This window comes from Elephas maximus, chromosome 1, assembly GCF_024166365.1.
Source record: "Elephas maximus indicus isolate mEleMax1 chromosome 1, mEleMax1 primary haplotype, whole genome shotgun sequence".
NCBI lineage: Eukaryota > Metazoa > Chordata > Mammalia > Proboscidea > Elephantidae > Elephas > Elephas maximus.
In genome coordinates this window covers 201,039,997-201,063,819 of record NC_064819.1, presented here as the reverse complement: position 1 = coordinate 201,063,819, position 23,823 = coordinate 201,039,997, and the positions used below count along the sequence as shown (strand labels likewise).

The window sequence follows — 23,823 nt, the reverse complement described above, 5'->3', positions numbered from 1 at the left end:
CGCTGGGCAAGACTCACCTACCAATCCCAAGGAATGTACGAATTCAGGTTCCAAAACACAGGCCGACTGATCATTCTGGCTGTCTAAATTGGGAACTAATTAAATGTTTTAACTGGAAGTCTCCCCTCACTATAGCAGAACAGAGCCATTTTGAAGCAAACATTTCAATGAAACACTTCTTTGGGAGAACGGAGTTTGACTACAAGAAACAACTGCTTCTGGCTGGAGACACAATCTACCTATTACTATTTGATTTTTTTCCCCTAGTGCATACACATAGACTAAATATCACTTATGTAAAGAAGCTTAACCATAGAGAAAGGATGGCATTAACTCTCATTGATGTCAGAGTGATCAGAAACAGTTTGTTCTTACCTCTGTAGGATTTTGATCCATTTCACAGGGGCTGATGAAAGATTATATAAATAATTTGTATAAAAGAGCTTTTAGAGCAGAACTTAAACATGTTGGGTATTGTTTGGGAGGTTAAGTCATTCATTTCATTTCCATTAGTAATTAGATGTTGGTCGAAGCATTTCTCCTGCTTGGTAAAATGTTCTGAGGTAGTAGAGCTCTAATTCTCCCCAAATGAGGAGTTTCTACTTGAACTTACATTATACTGGTACAACAGACACATAGACCAATGGAACAGAATTGAGAACCCAGAAGTAAATCCATCCATCTAAGATCAGTTGATATTTGACAAAAGGCCAAAGTCTGTTAAATGGGGAAATGACAATCTTTTTAACAAATAGTGCTGGCATAACAGGACATCCACTTTTTAACAAATAGTGCTGGCATAACAGGACATCCATTTGTAAAAAATGAAATAATGTCCATACCTCACACCATACACAAAAACTAACTCAAAATGGATCAAAGACCTAAATATACACAAAAATACTGGCACTAATCCAAAAAACACCAAATAACAAATGCTGAAGATGTTTCGGGAAGACTGGAACTCTTATGCACTGCTGGTAGGAATGTAAAATGGCACAACCACTTTGGAAAACAATATGGTGCTTCCTTAAGAAGCTAGAAATAGAAATAGCATACAATCCAGCAATCGCATTCTTAGGAATATACCCTAGAAAAACATAAGCCAACACATGAATAGACATATATACAACCATGTTCATTGCAGCACTATTCACAATAGCAAAAAGGTGGAAACAACCTAAAAGTCTACCAATAAATGAATGGATTAACAAACTAAGGTACATATGCACAATGGAATACCATGCAATCATAAAGAACAATGATGAATCTGCAAAACGTCTCACACCATGAATGAATCTGGAAGGCATTATGCCGAGTCAAATTAGTCAGTCACAAAAGGGCAAATATCATATGCGACTACAATTATAAGAACTCAAGAAAAGGTTTTACACAGAAAAAAAAAAAAAACATTCTTTCATGGTTATGAGGGTGCGGAGGGAGGGTGAAAGGAAATCACTAACTAGACAGTACACAAGGGTCAATTTCAGTGAAGGGAAAAACAAAACACAATATAGAGGAAGTCAACACAACTAGACCAAATCAAAAGCAGAAAAGCTTCCTAGACACATTCAAACACTTTGAGCTAAGACCAGGGGCTGGGCACCATAGTCTCAGGGGACATCTAGGGCAATGGGCACAACATAGTTCATAAGGAAAATGTTCTACATCTCACTTTGGTGAATCGTGTCTGGGATCTTAAAAGCTGGATACATCTATTGGTCCACCTAAGATATACCTATTAGTTCCATCCCGTCCAGAGCAAAGGATAATGAAGAAAATCAAGGACACAAGTAAAATATTAGCCCAAAGGACTGAAGGACCACATGAACCACAGACTCCACCAGCCTGAGACCAGAACTAGATAGAGCCCCACTACAACCACCTACCATTCTGACAGAGATCACAACAGAGAGTCCCAGACAGAATGGGAGAAAAATGTTGAACAGATATCAAAGTCACAAAAAAAGAGCAGACTTACCGGTCTAACAGAGGCTGGAGGAACCCCCAAAACTATGGCTTCCGGACACTCTGCTAAATTAGAACTGAAACAATTCCCGAAGCCCACTTTTCAGACAAAGATCAGACAGGCCTAAAAAACAAACAATAACACATATGAGGAATGCTTCTTAGTTCAATCAAATATATGAGACCAAATGGGCAACTCCTGTCTAAAAATAAGACGAGAAAGCAGGAGGGCACGGGAGCTGGATGGATGGACACAGGAAACCCAGGATGGAAAGGGGGAGCATGCAGCCACATTGCAGGGATTGCAACCAAAGTTGCAAAACAATATGTGTATAAATTTTTTAATGAGAAATTAACTTGAGCTATAAAACTTCACCTAAAGCACAATAAAATTAAAAAAAAAAAGGTCCACAGTGGATCTATATATTAATACTATAAAAGTTTACAAGAAATCTAAAAGGCCAAGAACGGCCAAAATATTCATGAAAAAAGAATAAAGTTGGAGTACTTATTTTATCAGATATTAAGACTTATTATAAAAAGACAGTAAAATTGACAAAGTGGTATTGCATTGGTGTGATGATGGACCAAGGGAACAGACTAGAGGGTCCAGAAATAATCTCACACATGTATGGACACTATAGTTTTGACAAAGAGCAGGGGGAAATGTATGATCTGTTAGTAAATGGTGCTGGGTCATCTGGATATCCACACAGAAAACAAATGAAACTTTACTCCTAACTCACGTCAAACACAAAAATCAATTCTAGGTATACCGTAGCTAAATGAGAAAGGTAAAACAATAAATACCTTCACGATTATTAAATATGCAAATATTTCTTAAACAAGATATATAAAGCACTCATCTTAAAGGGAAAAATGATAAATTGGATTACATTAAAATTAGAAACTTCTATTTATCAAAAGACACCAGTAAGAGACTGCAAAGGCGTCTATACCAGTATCTATCCCACAAAAAAAACTTACATTCAGAATATATAAAGAACGCTTACAAATTAGAAAAGGCATAGAGACCATTTTAAAAAATGGTCATAAAATCTGAATAGGCACAGAACAAAAGTAGATATCTGAGTATCCAAGAAATGTATGAATATGTACTACCTCCTTAGTAATTAGGAAAATGCAAAGAAAAATACAGTGACATAGCATTACAAAAACCAAAACCAAACCCACTGCCATCGAGTTGATTCCGACTCATAGCAACCCTATATGACAGAGTAGAACTGCCCGACAGAGTTTCCAAGGAGTGTCTGGCAGATTCGAACTGCTGACCTCTTGGTTAGCAGCCGTGGCACTTAACCACTACACCACCAGGGTTTCCGAGATAGCATTAAAGAAAGTACCCACTAAAATAGGTAAAATTAAAAAGGCTGACAATTCCAAACGTAGGCAAGGTTATAGAGCAGCTGGAATTCTCACACCCTAAGGCTAGGAGTATAACTTGGTATAACCACTTTGAATAACTCTTTGGTAGTATCCACCAAAACTGAACACAAATGTACTTTGTGTCTCAAGAATTTCACTTCTAAGTATATTCACAACAGAAATGCTTATATATCTGCACCAAAATAAATGTTCGGAGCATCATTATTTGTAATAATTCAAAAGCAGAAATATCCCAAATACCATTAACATAGAATGGATAAATAAATTACAGTAGACGGAGTCAAGCTTTCAGTACCTTCATTTCCTGATGTGGCATGACTCAAAATGAGAAGAAACAGCTGCAAACATCCATTAGTAACAGGAACCTGGAATGTACAAAGTGTGTATCTAGGAAACAGAAATTGTCAAAAACGAATTGAAACACATAACCATTGATATCCTAGGCATTAGCTGAAATGGACTGGAATTGGCCATTTTAAATCAGACAATCATATGGTCTTCTATGCCAAGAATGACAGCTTGAAGAGGAATGGCATTGCAGTCATCCTCAAAAAGAACATTTCAAGATCCATCCTGAAGTACAACACTGTCAGTGGTAAGACAATATCTATATGCCTACAAGGAAGGCAAGTTAATACAACTATTATTCAAATTTACGCACCAACCACTAAAGACAAAGATGAAGAAACTTTTTTAACCACTAAAGACAAAGATGAAGAAACTGAAGATTTTTACTAACTTCTGCTGTCTGAAATTGATCAAACATCTAATCAGGATGCATTGATAATTACTGGTAATTGGAATGCAAAAGTTGGAAACAAAGAAGAAGGATCTCTAGTTGGAAAATATGGCCTTGGTGATAGAAACAATGCCAGAGATCAAGTGGCAGAATTTTGCAAAACCAACAACTTCTTCATTGCAAATACATTTTTTCACCACATAAATAGTAACTATACACGTGGACCTCACTGGATGTAATACACAGGAATGAAATCAACTATACCTGTGGAAAGAGATGATGGAAAAGCTCAATATCATCAATTACAACAAGGCCTGGGGCCCACTATGGAACAGACCATCAATTGCTCAATGCAAGTTCAAATTGAAGCTGAAGAAAATTAGAACGAGTCGACAAGAGCCAAAGTATGACCTTGAATATATCCCACTTGAATTTAGAGACCATCTCAACAATAGATTTGATGCATTGAACACTAATGACCGAAGACCAGACCAGTTGTGGAATGACATCAAGGACATCATACATGAAGAAAGCAAGAGGTCATTAAAAAGACAGGAAAGAAAGAAAAGACCAAAATAGATGTCAGAAGAGACTCTGAAACTTGCTCTTGAATGTCGAGTAGCTAAAGCAAATGGAAGAAATGATGAAGTAAAAAGAGCTGAACAGAAGATTTCAAAGGGCGGCTTGAGAAGACCAAGTTTTAGAATGACATATGCAAAGACTTTGAGTTAGAAAACCAAAAGGGAAGAACACGCTCTGCATTTCTCAGGTTGAAAGAACTGAAGAAAAAATTGAAGTCTTGAGTTGCAATACTGAAGGATTCTACAGTGAAAACATTAAACAACGCAGGAAGCATCAAAAGAGGACGGAATACAGAAAGTCACTGTACCAAAAAGAATCATTGACGTTCAATCATTTTTGGAGGTAGCATATGATCAAAAACTGATGGTACTGAAGGAAGAAATCCAAGCTACACTGAAGACGTCGGTGAAAAGCAAGGCTCCAGGAATGGATGAAATACCAACTGAGATGTTTCAACAAATGGATGCAGCACTGGAAGTGCTCACTTGTCTATGCTAAGAAATTTGGAAGATAGCCACCTGGCCAACCAACTCGAAGAGATCCATATTTGTGTCTGTTCCAAAGAAAGGAGATCCAATCAAATGTGGAAATTATCAAACAATATCATTAATATCACATACAAGTAAAATTTTGCTGAAGATCATTCAAAAGCAGTTGAAGGAATACAACGATAGGGGACTGCCAGAAATTCAAGGATTCAGAAGAGGATGTGAAACCAGGGATATCATTGCTGATATCAGATGGATCATGGCTGAAAGCAGAAAATACCAGAAAGATGTTTACCTATGCTTTATTGACTATGCAAAGGCATTCAACTATGTGGATCATAACAAATTATGGATAACATTTCAAAGAATGGAATTCCAGAACACGTGATTGTGCTCATGAGGAATCTGTACATAGATCAAGAGGCAGTCTTTCCAACAGAACAAGGGGATGCTGTGGGGTTTTTAAAGTCAGGAAAAGTGTACGTCAGGGTTGCCTCCTTTCACCATATTTACTCAGTCTGTATGCTGAGCAAATAATCAGAGAAGCTGGACTATATGAAGAAGAACGCAGCATCAGAATTGAAGAAAGACTCATTAACAACCTTTTATATAGATGGCACCACCAAGTGAAGAGGACTTGAAGCCAAGTAGACTTTAATAAAATGTACTCCCATTCATAGTTTCAGATATCAGCCCAGTGCATTCTTTGGAAGGAAGTTTATGAGCTTCAAAGAATCTTCTTGAAGAAATATCTATGCTTAAAACAAACTCAAATTTTCTCATTTGGGATTTTTTTTCCCAATTACTTCCAATCATTTCAAAACACTGAAAATATATTAGTTTGTACCCAAATTATTGTTTTCAAAGCTACCAATGCACCCTAGACATTTTTGCCATATGACTATAGCCCAGTGTTCTAGAGTAAGATATATTTCAGCCTGGTCAGCTGATATTATTTTTTTAATAAATATTTTTGTTCTTGTTTGCTGTTAGCCGTTGAGAATTCTGCTAACTTGCCTCCAAGTAAGCATCTCCACCATGGATTGTTATTTTAGAGGTTAGTCTATATGTTGCTATTGCCTTCCAGTTAGCAACAGCATGGCTGTACCTTTTGGATCTATATTTTTTATGTTGTTGTTGTGTGCTGTCAAATCAACTCATAGTGACCTTATAGGACAGAGTAGAACTGCCCTATAGGGTTTTCTAGGCTGTAATCTTTAAGGGAGCAGATTGCCAGGTCTTTCTCCAGCAGAGTGGCTGAGTGGGCTCAAATTGCCAACCTTTCAGTTAGTAGCCAAGCACTTAATCGTTTGTACCACCAGAGCTCCTTATGCTTCATATACACACGAATAATTTCTTCTTTGCCTGTTCGTCCTTGCCCTCCTTAAGAGCATGACAGTTACTTAGTATTACTACTAGCCTGCATTCTTATTATATAACCACCCTAGAAGATAGAAGAACTAAGCTAAAGCAAATATATAGTCAGGGATAATGACCATGTTCAGCCAAAGGTGGGTGGTGGAGATCAACTTATTTAAGTATTTTTGTGTATCATGTAGAAGTAATTTTGACGAAAACTTTGCATAAGGCCATTTTTTAAGTATAGTAAATCAAGCAATTGCACTGATGTCATACTTTGAAGAACTGCGGTAGAGACGTAAACCCATGGCTTATGTCTGATTTCCATTCTCTAGCAGAAGGGGGCATAGCAAAGGCTGGGAGGGCAGAGAGGATAAAACCAAAATAGCAGGGGTCGTGAGTCATATCCTGGAGGGCTGCCAGAGGTTGAAGCTGGGGTGGCAAATCTGAAAAACCTCATCTATACTAGAAATGAGAGAGAGGAAGCTGAAGTTGTGGATGAAACTTAGGGAAATCAGAAATAAGGAAGAATGGAGTAGTCAACAAGAAGTAGTCTAAATCAATAGCTAACAAACTGCTGTGAATTCCAATCACCTGAGTGTTAAGAAAAACACTGACGTCTGGGCCCTACACTAACACACTAAATGGGAATTTTCAGAGTGAGGTCCAAGCATCTTTTTTTAGTTAACCATTGTCCTTGAGTCAGTTCTGAATTATGGTAACCCATGTGTGTCAGGGTAGAACTGTGCTCCATAGAGTTTTAGTGGTTGATTTTTCAGAATTAGATCTTTAGGATATTCTTCCGAGGAGCCTCTGAGTGGGCTTGAACTGCCAACTTTTTGGTTAGCAGTGAACACGTTAACCTTTTGTACCACTGAGGGTGGAGCTGTTTAAAGGGGCTGGAATTGGATGAACAATTTGTTAGCAGTTCAAGAAAATGGCTTCAGGGGAGAACTTTTACTTTACAAACTGAAGAAGGGAAGCTAGTTGAGCGCAAACTTCCCATCATAAAAATGCATGGAGAATGCCGCCCATGTTTGAAAAAATTATGGGAGCCTGAACCTTCTCAGTAGATCATTTGCTCTAGGTGGCTACTTCAGGTGAAATATTTAGGGAACAAAAGTGAATGACAATATGCTATCCCACTGTAAGGTGAGTATCTTGTTCTATTTAGTTACCATCTCAGAAGGTGACAACGCTAGTTTTTTTCAAACGAAGGAGGGAGGGAAACGTTCTAGTGCTTGGAGCAGCTGCACTAAGCCTACATGGATCTACAAAGGAAGCCTGACCAGGAACTCTGAAGGCCAAAAAGGAGGAAGTTGTAAAGTGTCTAACTGAAGAGCAAAAGAAATCACCAAGATTTTATTACCTGGCAAAGAATCTTCAGCAAATCACAACACCTTTTGTGATGACAAAACAAGACAAGCCAAAGTGCCTGAAGCAGGACACAGAGCTTGTTGAAGAAGTGTGCTTGCGTGTACTCGGCTTTCTCTCCTCCAAGGTTGGCATTGTGTTGGTGCTATTGTCCGCTTCACTAATACCAGAATTGAGGGAGCTGGGATAAGCCATTGAACAGAGTGTTTCCTCAGCTCCTGAGGAATGTTTACTAAGGTGTGGTGTTTCTCAAAGCCTTTAATAAGAAGTACGCCATGTCCTCCGTACCTTTATTTTTCTAAACGTGTGGGGGGGACACACTGTTTTTGTTTCTTTGCCAGCATTTCAAAACATTCTCGTCGCTCTGAATTCCATGCAATCCTCTGAAAGTGGACAGCATGACCAGAACTTTGTACTGCAATGCTATATTCAGGGTTTCCAAATAAGAGAAACCTAATCCTGTAGATGCTCCAAAACTAAGGCCCATCAAAGGTATAAAATGGAATTTTTTTAAAAGTCACTGTAAAAACGGATGTGATTACCAATCATGTTTGCCTTCAGGACTGTATGACTGAAACAGAAGGAAAAAAATGATCTCTTTTTTAAAAATATCCTATTCATGTCATTTCAATCTATTCTGAAATTAATTACCATAATTTAGCCAGGCCACAAAAGATTGTATCAGAAAGCAAATTATAGGTTTAAAGATATAAACATTTGTTGTCCTAAAGCAAACACTGAAACTTTTACTAATTTCACCATGATGTATCTATAGCTATCATATGGAAAATATTCTGTCCTTGCAGAACAACTTGCCTGGTACTGGGCTTTTACTCTCTGCCTAAGAAAATACAAAAGTGTGCTTCACAGTTGACAACACATAGAATGTGAAACAGAATACAGAAGAAAAAAGCACTTCATTGTTGCCTCTGTAGTTGACGAAGGTTTATCAAGAATGCACAGAAGAGAAAGTTCTCAACTAACCAAAGAACAGTTTGCAGACTTTACTAAAATCCCCCCCAATCCTGAAGGATATTAAAAATTCTGAGCTTGTGAATGGGGTGCGCCTATGATTTCCTAAAGACTAGTTTGCATCCCAATTTTGTATTTCTTTTCAGAGCATTCCACAATTACATTCAGGCATCATTTTTTCAAATGGGGCGGCACCATACAGTGTGATTTAGATATTACACCAAACCAAACCTGTTGTTCTAGAGCTGATTCTCTCAGCAACCCCACAAGACCAAATAGAGCTGTCCCATAGGGTTTCCAAGGGGCAGCTTGTGGATCTGAACTACTGACCTTTTGGTTAGAAACCAAGCTCTTAACCACTGCACCATCTCTTAAACACTGAGCCAACAGATTTAGATTTAGCAAGAATTAAAGAGGAGCCCTTGTAGCACAAAGGTTAAGCACTCAGCTGCTACCCGAAAAGTAGGTGATTCAAACCCACCCAGAGGCTCCAAGGGGGAAAGACCTGTGATCTGCTCCCATAAAGTTTACAGCCTACAAAACCCTGTGGGTTTTCTGTCGCATGGGGTCACTAAACTCATTATCGTCCAGTTGATTCTGACTCATAGCAACCCTGTAAGACAAAGTAGAACAGCCTCATAGGGTTTCCAAGGAGCGGCTGGTGGATTCCAACTGCTGAACTTTTGGTTAGCAGCCAAACACTTAACTACTACTCCATCAGTGCTCCTGGGTCACTATGAGTTGAAATTGACAGCACCTAACAACAAAGATAAAGTCTGGACAAACTTGAAAGGGAAGCTAGCAAACACAAAGTCTCTGTAGGAACTACTGTCAAGGAGGGGTTGAAGGTTTCATCATTCAGTGAAGTATCTTTCTAAATAAAAAAGGCTGAGCCCTAGTTTTTGAAAGGGACTACTCAGTGGGTGCACTAGTGCCTGGACACCAATGTTTCAGAACATGGATAGCGAATAGCAAATTATAGAAACTGCCTTATAACAGAAGGATTGTAATCTTAGATCCTAAATATCAAAATGTGGAAATAAAGAAGAGAATCATCTGTGAAGAACAAAGATACCTGACAATTTTATAGATTGTATAGAAGACAATTTTATAAAATATAAAAACTAGAACAGATTTAGAGAATTCAGAAAGGTAGTTTTCTATAAAGAAGTCTTGAATTTATTAAAAAAGCAAATCATTCTAAATGACTCTATTTTTTGAAAAGACCTTTAAAATAAACTCTTCTACTAAATCAACATCAAGTCCATTTTATCCAGTAGTCATTAGAACACAATGCGAATCGGTTGTGAGACTACTAAAGGTCTACAAAATGATTGAAACCTGAAAAAAAAAAAAAAGTATTGCTGCCAAACTACAAAAAGAAAACTGCAAATTGGAGACTAATAAATGCTAAATTAAATGTCTATAAAAAATAACATTACATCAACTAGTCAACCGCAACTCTATAATTGCAATATAAATTATATTTAATGCAGGATAAAAAAAAAATTTGTTTGACATATTATACATGCGGAGTGGCCAAAAGTAAGAGTGCAAGGCCCTCACAACAACCCTGAATAACATTAATATGATGAAAATGGAAATCTGTGTGTTCCTAGAGGCATTAGAGGGCAAACAACAGAAAATAAGTACTGACATAGAAGGCCCTGCAGAGAATACTGACATCCCTCCCAAGAATAAGCAATACTGACTGAATTCCTCAATTCTGTTACTCTGAGTTAAGACTTATTAGGGTTTTCAAGGAGTGGCTGGTGGATTCAAACTGCCAACCTTTAGTTAGCAGCCAAATGCTTAACCACTGCACCATCAGAGCTCCCAAATCAAGCCACTCTGTATAATGCCTTTGTTTTGTTTTGTTTGTTTTTTAAAGAGTAAGTTTTGCCTAGAATAGGTACTGTGTAATTAACACCTCATTGTACAGCCTACTTGGAGAATTTAGAAAATCAATTAGATGATATTCCCTAAGGTGTGATAACTAGTGAGTGTGTAGAGTGGTAGAGCCAGAAAAAAAAAAAAAACCAACCTGTTGCTGTGGAGTCGATTCCAACTTACATAGCGACCCATACGATAGAGAACTGCCTGTAAAGTTTCCAGGAAGCGGCTGGTGAATTTGAACTGCCAAACTTTTGGTTAGCAGCCATAGCTTGCCATAGCTCTTAACCACTGGGCCACCATGGCTCCCGGGTGGTAGGGCAGTAGGGGTAAATTTTAAATGAGAAAAATAGACTGGATTCTGAGCGAGGCAGGATTGGCTGAGATGTAATATAGGAATTCCTAGGATACAAATACATTGGGTGGAGCAGTTTAGTCTGGGACTAAGCCCTGGATTTAGATACTCTCCTGATCGCTCTTATCAACAACAAAGGAGCCCTGGTGGCGCAACGGTTAAGAGCTTGGCTGCTAACTGAAAGGTTAGTGGGTCAAACCCAGAGGGGCTCCACAGAAGAAAGACCCAGTGATCTGCCCCCGTAAAGATTACAGCCTAGAAAACCCTATGGGGCAGTTCCACCCTGAGGAACCTCTCATGAGGTTACTATGAGTTGAAATCGACTCGATGGCACCTAACAACAATCACCAACAAGTACAGTTACACACCAGTTGATACCTAGCAATAGAAGCTACTTTCAATGGACATAATGTAGAAAGTCCAAAATATTTTCCTTAAAAACTGCTTCACTAACGCCTCTGTGGTCTGGATATCTCTCTTTCTGTATATACACATGTATGCACACATATGCAAGTGCAATACTCTTCAGAAATCATGTGGTAAGTTATGTTGTGTTCTTTGCTGGATCAGGAACTATAAAACTAAGCTGGAAACCTACACAAAGAATAGTTCAGCTCACAACTAATAATCTTGTGATTCAAGGATTTGTGGCATTTTATGCAATGTTAAATTATACAGACAAGCATGAAATAATTTTAATTCTTAGACAAATCAATTTTAGGTTTTTATTCACTATTCATGAAGTTGCTTCTGGATCTTTTGACTGGATGTGGGGTGGGGGGAGCAAAATTAAAATCAGGCCAGGAAGTAAATTAGGAACTAAGGGAGCCATGCATACAAACCAAGAATGAGGATATGCGGAAGGAAGTTGAGTAATCAATTTAACAAAATTAATTTTGATTTTCCAAGAACTCCCTGTGTTGGGCTTTTTACGTAACTGTCGCCAACTTGGAACAGTTTGGTTGATCTGAGGAGGAATCAGGATGGAGGTTCTGAGAAACTTTAATTCTTTTTAATTCTTACTTGTTTAAAAAGCTGATTACTTGGAAAAGCTTGTTTCTATCATCCTGAGGTTTTCAGAAGCAGTTGTGAAATTAATTAATTAAACTACATTTGTGAGTGTAATGTAAGATCAGGCAGTGTTTCGTTCGTGGTACATAGTGTCACTATGAGTCGGAACTGACTTGATGGCACCTAACAACAACACTGTGATTCTTCACTGTTGAAGAGATACCAGACACTTCTGCTTCTGATGAAAGTGGCAATACAGACATACCCTGGATAAATTAGAAAAACTATTTTCTCTTATACCCCATACTTTTCCCCTGAGTTAAGTTTTCTCAGGATGCTGAAGAACATCTTATAATAGGCAGTGTTTGTCTGTAGGTAATATACTCATATCTTCTGACTTAGCAACTGGGAATCTACCTCACAGGAATACACACATATGTGCAAAAGACATGTGCAAAACTGTAGCATTTTTTGAAGTGGTGAAAATTTGCAAACAATCTTAAATGCCCTATCTATAAGGACAAGATACATCTACACTAAGCAGTCATTAAAAGGATGAGATAAATTTGTATGTGCTAATATGAAATTATATTTTAATGACAAAAACAAACATGATTTATTAATTGCCAAAAGAAAATTATGGCTAATATATATATATATCATAATTATATACAAATATGCAAAAGGAGGCTATTTCCTATGTTCCAAAATTTTCTATACACTTACATATATTGTTGTTAGGTGTCATCAAGTCAGTCCCGACTCATAGCAAGTCTATGTACAACAGAACAAAATACTGCCTGGTCCTGAGCCATCCTCACAATCATTGCTATGCTTGAGCCCATTGCCAAGCCATTGTGTCAATCCATCTCTGTGAGGGTCTTCCTCCTTTTTGTTGACCCTCTACTTTACCGAACATGATGTCTTCTCCAGAGATTGGTCCCTCCTAATAACACGTCCAAAGTACCTAAGACAAAGTCTCGCCATTCTCACCTCTAAGAAGCATTCTGGCTGTACTTCCTCCAAGACAGATCTGTTTGTTCTTCTGGGAGTCCATGGTATGCATATTCAATATTCTTTGCCAACGCCATAATTCAAAGGCATCAATTCTTCTTCAGTCTTCCTTATTCATTGTCCAGCTTTCACATGCATACGAGGCAATTGAAAATACCATGGCTTGGGTCAGGCACACCTTAGTTCTTGAAGTGATATCTTTGCTTTTGAACACTTTAAAGAAGTCTTTTCCAGCAGATTTGTCCAATGCAATGCATCGTTTGATTTCTTGACTGGTGCTTCTCTCCATGGGCGTTGACTGTGGATCCAAGTACCAAAAAGAATTGGTGGGCATTCAATTTACATATAACCCCCCCAAAAAATTATATATATATATATATAGACTAAAAATCAATGCCAGAGACTGACTTGAAGGCTGTTGATAGTCGTTAGGTGCCGTCAAGTTGGTTCTAACTCATAGCAACCCTGTGTACAACAGAATGAAACACTGCCAGGTCCTGTGCCATCTCCATGATCATTGTTATGCTTGAGCCCATTGTTGCATCCACTGTGTCAATACACCTGTTCAAGGGTCTTCCTTTTTTCTCCAGGGACTGATCTCTTCTGATAACATGTCCAAAGTATGTGAGATGCAGTCTTGCCATCTTTGCTTCTAAAGAGCACTCTGGCTGCACTTCTGCCAAGACAGATTTGTTCGTTCTTTTGGAAGTCCACAGTATATTCAATATTCTTCACCATCACCGCAATTCAAAGGTGTCAATTCTTTTTCGGTTTTCCTTATTCCTTGTCTAGCTTTTGCATCCATACGAGGCGATTGAGAATACCATGGCTTGGGTCAGGCGCACCTTAGTCCTCAAGGTGACATCTTTGCTTTTTAACAATTTAAAGAGGTCTTTTAAGGCTGTGGTCTTTGATCTTCATCAGTAATTTCTTCAAGTTCTCTTCACTTTCAGCAAGCAAGGTTGTGTCATCTGCATAACACAGGTTATTAATGAGTTTTCCTCCAATCCTGATGCAGAGTTCTTCTTCATATACCCCAGTTTATCAGATTATTTGCTCAGCACACAGATTGAATAGGTATGGTGAAAGGATACAACCCTGACGGATTTAAAGGCTAGGAAGGGTTAATGCCAGGAAGGGTTATTTTATATATATTTAGCCCTTTTGCTGAACCTGAAAGAATGGTTTTTCCTCTATTCTCTAGGCTCCAAGTGTGAGATCTCTTAGATCTCTTTAGGCTCGCTTATCTCACGACTATTTGTTTTAACTCTTTTTTTCAAATTATGAATTTTTATTCCTGAAAATATTAGAGATCCAGAGTTTATGAAACACAAAATATTCTTATAACGTCAAATATTCCTACAAAGGTACACAGTGTTAAAAAATAGGGGCAAATATTTTGTAAAGATTATGTATATTTTAGTTATGTTAGCTGTTAAAATACATAAAACTAAAAATATAATATATTAGACATGGAAATATGATTCTCTGAGGCTAAGCCCATGGAAGCAGCAGCCAAGAAATCAGACGACTTATTGCATTGGGCAAATCTGCTGCAAATGACCTCTTTAAAGTGTTAAAAAGCAAAGATGTCGCTTTAAGGACTAAGGGGCACCTGACTCAACTTATGGGATTTTCAATTGCCTCATATGCTTACAAAAGCTGGACAATGAAAGAGGAAGACCAAAGAAGAATTGACACATTCAAATTATGGTGTTGGCAAAGAATATTGAATATACCAGGGACTGCCAGAAGAATGAACAAATCTGTCTTGGAGGAAGTATAGCCTGAATGCTCCTTAGAATTGAGCTTGGCAAGACTTTGTCTCGCTTACTTTGGACATGTTATCAGGAGGAACCAAACCCTGGAGAAGGACATCATGTTTGGTAAAGTAGCGGGTAAGCAAAAGAGAGGAAGACTCTCAATGAAATGGATTTATACAGTGGCTGCAACAATGGACTCAAACATAACAATTGTGAGGATAGTGTAAAGCTGGGCAACACTTCATTCCTTTATAGGTAGGGTCCCTATGAGTTAGAGCTGACTCGACAGCACCTAACAACAACAATGATGGTTAAGCCGACCATAAGTTCTGTTTGCCAGGGATAGTCCCTACTTACTCTCATTGTCCCGGCATAATTCTTAATAGTGCCCAATTCAAATCTGTTGAGATTTGAAAATAAGTTATAAGGTTACTCTGTACTAAGGCCAAAAACGGTTAGTGCTATCCCAAATTTCTGTTTTTACTTCATTTCATATCATATGCTCAGACACAAAATATTGAAAGGAGTATTGCTATCTGAACCTCTCCCAGGATGTTGGGGACACTCGTTAAACTGGAGCACAACAGGGTCCTAGCTGTAAATAACATGGAAAAAATTCAGAACAACTCTTTCATGTTGTCACTTTGTAGGGAGAGACAGTTGTTTGCTGTTTAGGCTTTTGATTGAAATGAGAGTACATGCTTTTCCCTGCCTCTGCCTCCCTCAAATTCCCATGATTAGAACAAACAGCATTATAATAAGGAAGGTCCTGGCCCACTCCCTGCGATTATAAGGGGTAAAATAAAATTCCATTGCAGTGAAATAACGTAGACTTTTCCTTTAGGTAGCTTTTAACCTGTACAACAAAAATCAGTTCAATGCTTTGATTTAGTTCTATATATCTTTCTGAGCTTATCACTCTACTATTTCTTACTCTGTCATTAAATGAGCTCATTGCTTATCTGATATTGTTAAAAAGCCCTTGATATTCTCAAGTTTTTTTTTTTTTTTTTTGGCTACTTCATAATCACTTTCTAGCTCCAATCTTTCATTCAGAGGTTAAATCAGCTTGTTGACAACATTAGGTAACTAAGGTTATCTAAGTGAAACTTAGGTAAGTTTCTTGCTAAGGAGGTATGTGTATCAAAAGCAAAAAAGAAATGAACTAAATTGAAATACACCATAACAGGTAGTTACTATTATTATTTTAATTCTGGCGTAGTGGAAGTAGGTTTTGTTTTTTATTTTATTTTTCATTTTTTAAAGCCATGGCCATTATCCTGGCTCAGATCTGATATGGTGTGTTGGAATGCAACGTCTTCCTTTTCACAAGCATTCAGTAATCAGCTGACATTCTTGCAGAGGTATTTAAAACTAAACATTCTTTGAGTTAAAATGGCAGTGTCGTAATAATACTCTTGTAGAATGTTTATTTTGGCTTTTTAGATTCCGGTCATGAGTACTTAAAAAAATCATAACTCCTACTTTATTTCTCTTTCCAAATTATGTTCTGTTTTTTATTTGATTACAAGTACCTTCATGCGTAGTTCTGATTTCAAATAGCCGAAGCTCTCTTCCCGCCCACATCCTTACTGGCTATTGGAAGCATCTTGTCTTTGCATTCTTTGTAGGATCATCTTTGATACTTCCTCCTCCACACCAAGCTTGGTTGCTGCTCATCTGTGCCTGAGTTTCTCCTCTTTATGTGCCTCTTTACCTCTGGTCTCTTTTCCCTCCATTTATTCTCAACTCACAGATGGATATGACAGTTTGATATCCCTCATCAAAGCTGCAGTGATAAGGTGACCAGATACGATCCAGCTCAATAAAGACACTTTATTTCACTGTGAAGTCTTCTCAGAAGTTTCCCATACTTCCTTACCCTGTTTAACCGTACCACAAAAATCTGCCTAAAACTGAATGAGAGAAGATGTCGGCAGCCTAGGATCAACAGTCAGAACCCAGTAGAGCTGCTGTGTGAGCTCGCCCTCTCAATCCAGATGTTGTTTTGTCACATAAGGTCTAGTTGATTCTGACTTATGGCAAGTTCATGTGTTGCAGAACAGAATTGCTCATAGGGTTTCCTTGATTATAATCTTTATGGAAGTGGATCGCCAATCCTTTTTCTCCCATGGTGCCGCTGAGAGGGTTTGAACCTCCAACCTTTCAGTTATCAGCTAAGCACAAACATTTAGCGCCGCTCAGGGACCTTCTCCGTCCAGATACTGAGAGAGAATTCCCAGGCTCTTTTCCTCATTTTTTTTTTTTTTTTTGCTTAAAAAAAAAAAAAATTATCAGTTGAAACTGAAACCGCAATTCATGGCTTAATACTCAAACTCTACTCTGGACTGATTTTGAGTGTGAAAACTACTCCCAGTCACCTCCTTACACTAAAACCCTTCTGCATTATCCATTCTAGACTGATATTATAGACCTCTGGTCTCCATTTCATATTCAAGACTCAAAGCAACAACAGGAACACTTCTTGTTTCTAGGACCCTCCACCAGCAGCAGTCACTAGCCTAACTGCCCAAGTTGTTCATGACTGCAGAAATTCACATGCTTGTCCCTCTTATGCAGTCACGTTCATGGCAATCATCATTGTTATCATCCTTATGCACAGATATGGGAAAAAATAGAAAAATAAAAAAGCCCCACAGTTCTCATTATTCACTTCTCTGCTTAATCACCTCTGATAAGTTCCTACATATGAAAAGCAAATTGCCTGCTTTGGTAGGCAAGATTCTTTAAAATCTTATTCCAAAGAAAGTTTCGAACTACATTTTTAAACACCAGCATTTTATAACTCTCCCCACGTGCTCATGTACCCTAAAGTCTACCTAAGCAAGAAAACAAAAACTATTTCCCTAACTTATCATGAATTTGAGTACCTCCATGGCCTTACTCTTTCTCTTTCATTTGTCTGGAAATTCCTTCTTCTTCTACTTTTTTTTTTTTTTGGCCTAGTTTACCGTATTCATCCCTTATGTTGTTGCTGCTGTTGTGTGCCATCAAGTCAATTTGGACTCATAGCAACCCTACAGGACAGAGCAGAACTGTCTCATAGGGTTTCCTAGGCTGTGATCTTGATGGAGCAGTTCGCCAGGTCTTTTCTTGTACAGAGCAGCTGGTGGGTTCAAACTGCTGACCTTTTGGTTAGCAGTCAAGCCCTGAACCACTGAGCTGCCAGGGCTCCTTGTTCATCTTCTATAAAAACCAAAACCAAACCCATTGCTATCAAAATTGATTTTGACTCTTAGTGGCCGTATAGGACAGAGCAGAACTGCCCCATAGGGTTTCCAAGGAGCAGATGCTGGATTCAAACTGCTGGCCTTTTGGTTAGCAGCCAGATTCTTAACCACTCACTACACCACCAGGGCCCCAATTCATCTTCTATAGACCCATTGAATTGTCATCTCCTCTAGAAAGCCTTCCCCAATCCATTCAGAAGATAAAAACTTTTTAAATCACATACCACAGTGCATTACTTATTAGTGTTTTTATGTAGCCAGCTGTTGTGAGTTACGCAAGGGAAAATATCATGACTACAGGTAGCATCTCTACCTGATGAACTAAGAACATGAGTTAAAATATTGGCCTTTAATCTTGCACGGGTTATTTATCCTTCGCCTATGCTGTGACCTTTCACTAAACCTACTCTGATAAACCAAGACCACAGAGAGGAGCAGACCCTCACAGCACAGAAGAGGGAGACCTTATCAGAACAGAGCTATGTCTCTACTCTGCTGTTATTGTTATTATTATCTGTCTATATTCTGAGGAGCTGTTCCCAGTCTTCTATTCAGTAATTTACTAATTAATTCAGTAAACAAATCATAGACCAACTGCTAGACACTGCACAAGACAGATCTGGTCTTTGCCCTCGTGGACTTTTAATTCTATGCAAAAAAAAATGTATTCAATCTTTTTTTATTTACATTATCACAAGTGTGGCAAAAGAAGTACAGGCAGTGGTGGCTTTGTATACAACAAGGCCATCTGATCTCATCAGAAGATAAGAGAAAACTTCCTTGAGGAAGTTCATTTATATTTATTGTTTGGTATTTTTGTTCAATTTGAATCCTAGACCTTGGCCTGTATCTTCATGCTTTATATTTATTTTAAGTTCTACTTTATAAGACACAGAGGAAAACAAATCAGATCCCCTCTTACTGGTATAACTTGAGGTTTATTTCTATATTTCCTCAACTCCTATTCCATTCTGAATTGCATTTTCCAAAATTCTTTCAAATTTTATATTTTTCTAACTGCCATTCTCTGCTATGAAACAAATAAATTAGGAAAGTCAGATAAATCTGGAACATTTTTATTAAGGAAGTGTTAAAGACAATCAAACCTTCCTGAAAATTTTAAAAGGCTTGTTCTGAGCAGTTATTCTATGTGCATATAAAACCCGTTGCCATCGAGTCATTTCCGACTCCTAGCTAAAACTGCCCCATAGGGTTTCTAAGGAGCAGCTGGTGGATTTGAACTGCCGACCTTCTGGTTAACCCATCTCTTAACCACTATACTACAAGAAAAAAAAAAAACATTGCCCTCGAGTTGATTTCCATGCACAGGGCTTCATAAAAAGAAGAGGAGGGAAACTGTAGAAGATCAAACATTGGCTAATCTTAACGGGATTGATTGAACCTTGCCTTCCCCACTTTACTGAGATCAACTGATACCAGGTTACCTCTCACCTGGCTGCGAATAATTTGGCCCTCTACACACCTGCAGCCATAAGACTTTTTGAGATTTAAATTAGGAGGTAAGGATTTGACAACTCTTCTTTTCTAGTAAGGTAACACAAATTTACTTTGCTGTAGAGCAGTTTCTGGCAGGCTTTTACAGTTTGGGCCAGGCTTTTTTATGGTTAATATTTTGTTTCCTGAATATAAAAAAAAAAAACCTTAAAATCAAAGTAAGATGTCCGTCATTAATTTTTCTATGCTACAGAAGAAAGAACCAGGAAATAACAGATGTATTGACATTCACTATCTATAATTTATACGATTGTTTAACGGGTATATTTAAGAAGAAAATCTCATTCTACAAACATGAACGGTCAAGGTTAAGTTGATGTGAAACCTACTTTTTCTTGAGTGTTGAAGCATATTCAATATCAACATTATTTTTATTTAACATATAGAGGTAATATTCTGGAAGGTTCTGTACCCAAATTCTGCAGCCTAGAAGAGAAGTTGTGGCAAGTGAGGAGGAGGTAGTTGGTTGGAGAAGAACACAAATTCACTCTAGCGTAGCTACAATATTTGTTGTTGTTGTTGTTAGGTGACATCGAGTCAGTTGTTACTCATAGCTACCCTATGCATAACAGAATGAAACACTGCCAGATTCTGCACCATCCTCACAATCATTGCTATGTTTGAGCCCATTGTTGCCACCACTGTGTCAATCCATCTCGTTGAGGGTCTTCCTTTTTTTTTGCTGGCCCTCTAGCTTACTAAGCATGATGTCTTTTTCCAGGGACTCGTCCCTCCTAATAACATGTCCAAAGTAAGTGAAACAAAGTCTCACCATTCTTGCTTCCAAGAAGCACTCTGGCTGTACTTCTTCCAAGACAGACTCGTTCGATCTTCCTGCAGTCCACACTATAATTCAAAGGCATTGATTCTTCTTAGGTCTTTGTTATCCATTGTCCAGCTTTTGCATGCATATGAGGCAACTGAAAATACTGTGGCTTGGGTCAGGTGCACCTTAGTCCTTAAAGGACATCTTTTCAACACTTGAAAGAGGTCTTTTTTCAGCAGATTTGCCCAAGGCAATACATCATTTGATTTCTTGACTACTACTTCCATGGGCATTGATTGTAGATCCAAGTAAAATGAAATCATTAGCAACTTCAATATTTTCTCCATTTACTATGATGTCACTTATTGGTCCAGTTGTGAGGATTTTTGTTTTCTTTATGTCAAGGTGTAATACATACCGAAGGCTGTAGTCCTTGATCTTCATCAGTGCTTCAAGTCCTCTTCACTTTCAGCAAGCAAGGTTGTGTCCTCTGCATAATGTAGGTTGTTAATGAGCCTTCCTCCAATCCTGATGCCCTGTTCGTCCTCATATAGTCCAGCTTCTCAGATTATTTTCTCAGCACACAGATTAAATAGGTATAGTAAAAGGATACAACCCTCAGGAATACCTTTTCGGACTTTAAACCACACAGTATTCCCTTATTCTGTTCAAGTGATTGCCTCTTGGTCTATGTACAAGTTCTGAACAATTTAGTGTTCTGGAATTCTCATTCTTTGAAATGTTATCCATAATTTGTTATGAGCCACATAATCGAATGCCTTTGCATAGTCAATAAAACACAGGTAAACATCATTCTGGTATTCCTTGCTTATAGCTAAGCTCCATGTGGCATTAGCAATGATATTCCTCATTCCACGTCCTCTTCTGAATCCAGCTTGAATTTCTGGGAGTTCCTTGTCAATATACTGCTGCAGCCGTTTTTGAATTATCTTCACCGCAATTTTACTTGAGGGTGATATTAATGATAATGTTTGATAATTTCCACACTTTGTTGGATCACCTTTCTTTTTAATGGGCACAAATATAGATCTCTTCCAGTCGGTTGACCAGGTAGCTGTCTTTCAAATTTCTTGGCATAGACAAGTGAGCACCTCCAGTGCTGCATTCGTTTGTTGAAACATCTCAATTGGTATTCTGTCAATTCCTGGGGCCTTGTTTTTCGCCAGTGCCTCCAATGCAGCTTGAACTTCTTCCTTCAATACCATCAGTTCTTGATCATATGCTACCTCTTGAAATGGTTGAACACTGACCGATTACTTTTGTACAGTGACTCTGTGTATTCCTTCCATCTTCTTTTGATGCTTCAAAATATGTCGTGCAATATTTTGCCCATAGAATCTTCCAAAATTGCAACTCGAGGCTTGAATTTTTTCTTCAGTTCTTTCAGCTTGAAAAATGCCAACCATGTCTTCCCTTTTTGTTCTCTAACTCCAGGTCTTTGCACATTTCATTATAATACTTTGTCTTCTTGAGTTACCCTTTGAAATCTTCTGTTCAGCTCTTTTACATAATCATTTCTTCCATTCACTTTAGCTACTCTACTTTCAAGGACAAGTTTCAGAGTCTCCTCTGACATCCATTTTGGTCTTTTCTTTCCTGTCTTTTTATGACCTTTTGCTTTCTTCATGTACGATGTCCTTGATGTCATCCCACAATTCGTCTGGTCTTTAGTCATTAGTGTTCAAATCTGCTCTTGAGATGGTCCCTAAATTCAGGTGGGATATACTCAAGGTTGTATTTTAGCTCTCACAAACTTGTTTTAATTTTCTTCAGCTTCAACTTGAACTTGCACATGGGCAAGTGATGGTCTGTTCTGCAGTTAGCCCCTGGCCTTGTTCTGACTGACGATGTTGAGCTTTTCCATAGTCTTTCCACAGATGTACTCGATTTAATTCATGTGTTTTCTATCCAGTGAGGTCCCCGTATATATTTGGAAAATATGGCCTAAAATATTCACGATTCAAAATCTTAACTTCTTAGAAGTCCATCAAAGTGAAAACCAAAACTCACTTCAGAGCAAACAATGGTTTCCCCCATCGTATATCCTGGCACCCTCTTCAAATTCTGACTAATTTTGTTAGGGGTGAAGAGAACCATGGCTGAATTTACCCTTTTAGTATAAGGGTAGTAGCATTTACCCTTAGATTACAAGGATATGAATTCTGTAGAATTGTGTGTTCATTTTCTCTTAAACATCTTATATTGCTTTAATTGCTTTCTGGGAATTTGTTAGGAAAATAACCTTTATTTTCCTAAATTAAGTTTTCATATAAAAGTATTTCATTAAAACAAAAAGTCTTTTGGCTGCAGTGGAGGTAACAATTAGCTAGCTTCTAAACTCCCTAATCAAGTCCTTAGCAAATTACCAGGTTTCTCAGTAAAACTTTATTCATCTCTTTATCAGTCCTAATTAAATTAACTCAGTTTCCTTAGCACAGTTTTTAGCCTCAAATTGGGCTAATCTTGAGCCAAAGAGAGGTAGACACAGTATTAGTAAAACATGAGGAAGAGATCTCCTTTTAAGTAGTCATCTATGCCCTTAAGGCAACCTGGAAAATCTCTGCAGTTGTTCTGTCTAAACTCCATCAGGAAACTAGTAATTTTTAGATTGTGAAATTCACTCTGCCCATTTATGGCCAACAAACGACTAACTTGAAGTTTGAGTTTTTGGGTTAGTCACATGACTTCCATGGAAATACGGCTTGGAAGCTCCTTGTGTAAATGCGAGAGGCAATCAAATATGTCTTTTCTATGTAATATTGGACCTCATTCCTTAGGGAATGGAAAATCATGACAGTAGTCATGATTCACAGCTTCCACTCACCTACCCACATCTGGCTATTGTTTTTTTCAGAGCTTTGGCATCCTCAGATTGATATTATTCCACCCAAAAAGACACTATTTTAATTTCTCTTTCAGCCTTAAAAAAGCTATTTCATTTATACACTTGATACGTTCTTATTTTCACATTGAGACCATTGATGCCCTAAACAACTTCTGTAAATAGAATTAATTGTACCCCAGAGTAGTACGACTTTATTCTGAAATTGACTAAACATAAGGATCAAGGGACTGAAAGCTTGTTTTGTATGTTATCATCTCCGCTGGACATACATATGTGCATGTAATTAGGACAATTTTTTGTTGACGAAGGGGCTTAAAAAATCAGACATTATATTAGTTAACTATTGCTGTATAACAAACCACTCCAAAACTCAGTGGTTATAATAACAAGGATTTGCCATTTTTCATAAGTCTGAGTGTTGCACTGGTGGTTCTTTTGGTGTTTTTACCTATGACTGGATTCAGCTAGAAACCCTGGTGGTGTAGTGGTTAAGAGCTGCT

General features: G+C 38.0%; 1 long non-coding RNA gene across 12 annotated transcripts in view; it reads right to left on the bottom strand.

Annotated features, from left to right (window-relative positions):
• LOC126085713 (uncharacterized) overlaps window positions 1–23,823 on the bottom strand; it is a 325,767-nt gene that overhangs the window by 161,310 nt on the left and 140,634 nt on the right. For 11 of the 12 annotated variants that reach the window (XR_007519333.1, XR_007519332.1, XR_007519336.1 and 8 more), the window contains 2 exons: window positions 3,671–3,762; window positions 1,982–2,092 (listed from right to left, as the gene is read on the bottom strand). This is a non-coding gene — a long non-coding RNA (uncharacterized LOC126085713). The remainder of the gene's footprint in view (window positions 1–1,981; window positions 2,093–3,670; window positions 3,763–23,823) is intronic. The other variant, XR_007519338.1, reaches the window with a different exon arrangement.